Source organism: Chrysochloris asiatica, unplaced genomic scaffold (genome assembly GCF_000296735.1).
Source record: "Chrysochloris asiatica unplaced genomic scaffold, ChrAsi1.0 scaffold00117, whole genome shotgun sequence".
In the NCBI taxonomy this organism is placed as follows: Eukaryota; Metazoa; Chordata; class Mammalia; order Afrosoricida; family Chrysochloridae; genus Chrysochloris; species Chrysochloris asiatica.
In genome coordinates, this window is record NW_006408635.1 from 1 (window position 1) to 5,039 (window position 5,039).

Sequence of the window (5,039 nt, forward strand, 5' to 3'; positions counted from 1 at the left end):
TGACAGCACTTAACAACAACAACAACATGTTAATGAGAGTATGGACTGTCTTAAGCATCAGTTGAAAATGATCTCTGAAACATATGATTCTCAGCAGTAATCAGGTACAAATGATGTGAGTTTCTAAAATTCTGTGAAGAAATACTACAGTTAATTTTTTGGAGTTTTAATAACACCAAAGGGCTTTGAAGGGCCACATACACTTCACTTCCTTCCCAGGGGAGAAAATGGAAATGTGACAACTGTTTCAGTCTAATCCGATTCCAGATTCATGTGTTGGGTTCTGATCAACACTTGTTTTTCTCTATCTTGACCTTGCCTTAATATCTGCTTGCAGTTATGGGTTTTGATAAAGCAAGTCAAAGACTTCCAGTAGGGCCTAAAAATACTGTCTACTTTTAAAACTCAAGTTGAGAGAAAGTTGAATGGAAAGGAATGAACTGAGCAAGCATTTAGCAAGGCAAAGCTACATCAAAGGAATAGAAAGAAACCACTTGATAATAAAAAATGTTGCTTTGATTGAAACTGGGCAAAAAGCCAGAGGTACTTGAAGGAGACTCTTAAATATACTGAATTGTTTCTGGATCAAACACTCAATAAATCCAGGGTAAAATGTGGAATTTTCCTAGTAAATTGTCAGGCTATATAAAAATGGGCCATTGAGTAGAACTGTGGAAGACCAATAAGGCACTGACGCAGAGCCACGGAAATACTTGGCGTACCAAAGGTCTGATCTGATGTGGTACTGCAAGATAATGCCCAGAACCATAAGACCAGTTTGAGTCACAAGGTCAGTGGTTCAAATTCACCAGCTGGTTTTCGGAAACCCTATACAGGGCAGCTATGGGTCAGAACAACTTGACAGCTCTGAACAGCAATGACAAATCAAAGCCCATGACCCGCACTGTTTGAAAACCTTTCTTCAGGTTAGCCCAACTGTTCCACTGCAGTCACATGATCACTCAGGTGCCTCTAACCATGCAGCAAGCTTGGAGTTCCAGGAATGGGAAGCAAGTCAGGGTAGGTAAAAATTAATTTGACTTACAACTGTGTCAGAAATACAGGAAATAAAACTTTTAATGTGGTTAATACCAACTGAAAAGAAACAGAGCAAAGCAGATGGATTTTTCAAAGGCTTCCAAGGAAACTATTATTATCAGATGGATGCCAGAGACAGTAAATAATAATAGTAATAGGAGGAACGTCAACAATGTTGTTGTTGCTAGCTGCCATTGAGTTGACTTGGACTCAATGGTAAAACAGAATGAAACATTGCCTGGTTTTGCATCATCCTCACAACTGCCTGCATGGTACAGTCCCTTGTGTTAGCTATTATGCCATCCATGTCACTGAGGGCCTCCCAGGCCCTCGTTGGCCCTCTATGTCACTAAACACTGAGTCCTCTTCTAGTGAATGTTCTCTCCTAATGACATGTCTAAAGCAAATAAGTTGGACATTGTTGAGTTGTGATCCACTAAGTTTTCCGTGACTAATTTTTGGAAGTATATTACCAGGTGTTTCTTCTTAGTCCATCTTAGTCTGGGAGCTCCACTGACACCTATCCAGTATTTGAAACACTGGTACCAAACCTTCCAGCATCATAACAACATGCAAGCTACCCCAATATTACAGACTGACAGATGGGAGATGGAATAAAAACAGCAGATGGAAGGTTTTGAGTGCTTACTATTTGCAAATATGTAAATAAGCCAGTTTGCAGGCTTTTTTCTATCTCATTCCCTCAAAGTTGGTATGATGTCCACTGTCATTAGACCCATTTCCCAGGTGAGGTAGCTGCAGGTAGGACAAGTTAAGTGCATGAAGCACTGGGACCTCTGTAAAACTTTGTTTCATCTCCAAGACTTCTGTATACTTTTAAGGGGATAACACTGAATGTTACCCTGGAGAACAAGACCAGAAGTTACTGTGAAATGGGAACCAGAATAGGGCAGGTCTGTAGAGAAAGTCAGTACAGAAAGCTGTGTGGTGCCTTGAATTAACTTGATAGGGCTTTTTTATCCAAAGTCTTCTTAATTCCCACCCAGTGACTGGGTGGCACCATATAAATAAGGCATACAGGACTCTAAAGCTGGATTGGTTAGTTTTGCCCTTCAGCTAGGTTTAAAAGGAGCCATCTCAGAAGATCTCAGGACCATGAAAAAGGAAGAGCATGAGTACTACGTGAAATTCCTACCTAGAGAAAGAGCAACTACAGAGGTGGCGGAAAGAGATGATGGCAGAGGTGGTAGCATGAAAAGGTAGAGCAGTTTCAGGCTCTAGATCCATGAACTGAGTAAAGCTGAGTGCCTACAGGCAGGAGATTGGCTTGAAGAATGTGCCCTTTGTGCTTTCACAGACTGGCTAAAAGAGCTTTGTAACACATGCTCAAGCAGGGCAGAGGCCAAGGGACCACGTGTCTGAGAGGCTGAAGACAAGAGTGAGACGTGCCTGCAGTATGGCAGACAGGAGGCTGTTCCTGACTGGAGAAGTGCTGCATCCTTTGATCTTGAATTGTACCCTGTTCATTTCCCTAATGAACCCCATAATCATAAGTATTGTTATGCATTCTGTGTGACCATTGCAATGGCTTATCAAACCCAGATGTGAAGCCGAGAGTGCTATGGGAGGGATGGCTGGGGTTAGAATAGGGGAAAGGAAGTTGTAGGGTCAAAGCACGGCTGACCTCTGCTTCATAGGAATTGGCTTTGGGCTGATTTTGAGTTTGATCCTCTTTCTCCCTACTGATGTCAGGGAAGTTAGACATGGTTCTCCACATGGCCTTTGCAAAAGCCCATCAAGAATAAGACTTTACATAGGGAGACAGCAGCTTTATCCTCATGAAACCATCTACTAAAATGTCTCATGTCACCCTAAACACATGCGATAGTTTTAAATTGCTCTGGTAACTGTGTAATCAGCTGATCTGGTTTTGCTTGTAACGGTAGATCAAATATGTTTTTATCTGTAGAAATGACTCATAAAAAGGGACACACCCATGAAATTTCTTGACAAAGTCACTTGATGTCCCACTCCAATTGGCAGACATTGAAAGGCAAGATGAAAAAAATGAGAGTGAAAAAAAAAAAAAAAAGGGGTCATATTGTAATTAAATAGAAAGGGGAGGACTGTTAAATGGAATTATCTGAAGTAAAATATTTTCTTTATAGAAACAAAAATTAGGATAGTTAAAATTTATAGTTGTTGTTGTTGTTAAGTGCCATCGAGTCGGTTTCGACCCATAGCGACCCTGAACAGGGTTTCCTAGGCTGTAAATCTTTACGGGAGCAGATCGCCTCATCTTTCTCCCGCGGAGCAGCTGGTAGTTTCGAACTGCTGACCTTGTGGGTCGCAGCCCGATTCGTAACCACTACGCTACCAGAGCTCCTTTATAGTAGTAAAAATAATATAATAATCTCTAATCTCTACAGTATCTCAGATTTAATGGACAAAGATTAGTGAGTGAGAAAAACTTGAAGAAAATAAATATAAGCACTAGCGGTATCAAATCTACGTCTCTAACACATTTCAGATCATGAAGTAAAATAGAAATGTAAAGTTCCCATGGTAAAATCAAACAAAGGGAACAACAGGAACATAAAAGATCATTGTGTTTTGTTTTTTTTAAATCTGTGAGTGCTAGTTGAGAGGAATTCGTTATAAAAAATACCATGATATCCTCTCTAGATATGGTGTTCCAATTTATATATATAAAAAAAAATTCTAAAAGCATTTGAAAATCATTCAGGATGGTTGCTTAATTTTAAAGACACAAATCTTTGGTGAGGTAAAACCAGAAATAAAATTAATTAAAAATGAATCAGATAAAAAAGTGCAAGAGAGATTCAAAATAAAAGCAGTTGTTATTATTTGTTGTTGGTGGTGGTTAGGGGTTGTTGCTGGTGGTGGTTGGTTGTTGGTGCTTGTTTTGGTAGTTGTTAAGTGTCTATGTTGTTGGTTGGGGGTTGTTGGTGGTTGTTGGTGGTTGGATTGGTAATTGTTAAATGCCTTTGTTGTTGGTTGGGAGTTGTTGTTGGTTGTTGGTGGTTGGATTGGTAGTTGCTGAGTGCCTTTGAGTTTTTCGGACTCTTGACTACACAGAAAGGGTTTCCAAGGAGGAGTTGGTGAGTTTGAACAGCCAACCTTGCAATTCAAATGACCTCTAGGTCCAGTACATTATCCCACAGCACCATACCAGGACTCTTAAATTGTTATAGTTAAGTGCTGTTGAGTCGGTTCTGACCTGTAGCGACCCTGTATATGGTTTCCAAGGAATGGCTGGTAAGCTTGTATCGCCGGCCTTGCATTTCAAACTGATTTTGCAGTCCAGTGCGTTTATCCACAGCGCAACACCAGAACTCCTAAATTGGCAATGTTTTATCAAGAAAATAGAACATTACAGTATTAGTATCAGATATGTATAATTCCAGGTAAAAACAACTAGAAAGCATTAAATAGGACAAAGAAAATTAAAGACTTAAATGTAAAAATTAAAGTGTGAAGAATGAAAGTGTCAAATAAAAAGTGTGAATGAATGATTACAATTGTTATGTAATAAGGCAGTGGGTCGGACCCTTTAAGGCTCCTCAGTGTAACAAAAATCATAAAGGAAAACAGATATATGTTGTTGATTTAAAATGTCACCATTCTAATTTACAAAAAATAGGTAAATAAACCAATAGTAATATTAAAAGACAGTAGGACTCCTGGAGTGATGCTGCACTACAAGGTCGGTTTGGATCTCCAGGTCCACGAGTCAAGCTCACCAGCTGCCTTGGAAACCCTATACAGGGTCACTATGAATTGGAACCGACTCAACGGCACTTAACAACAACAACAAAAATGGGAAGTTTCTACAACGCTTATGACAGATAAAAGATTGCTGTTGTTGTTGTTGTTGTTATTAGGAGCCATCAAGTTGATACCGACCCTTAGCGACCTTATGCACAGCAGAACGAAACACTGCCCAATTCTGGGCCAACCTCACTATTATTGCCACGCTTCAGTCCATGGATGCTGCCACTTGGACAATCCATCTTGTT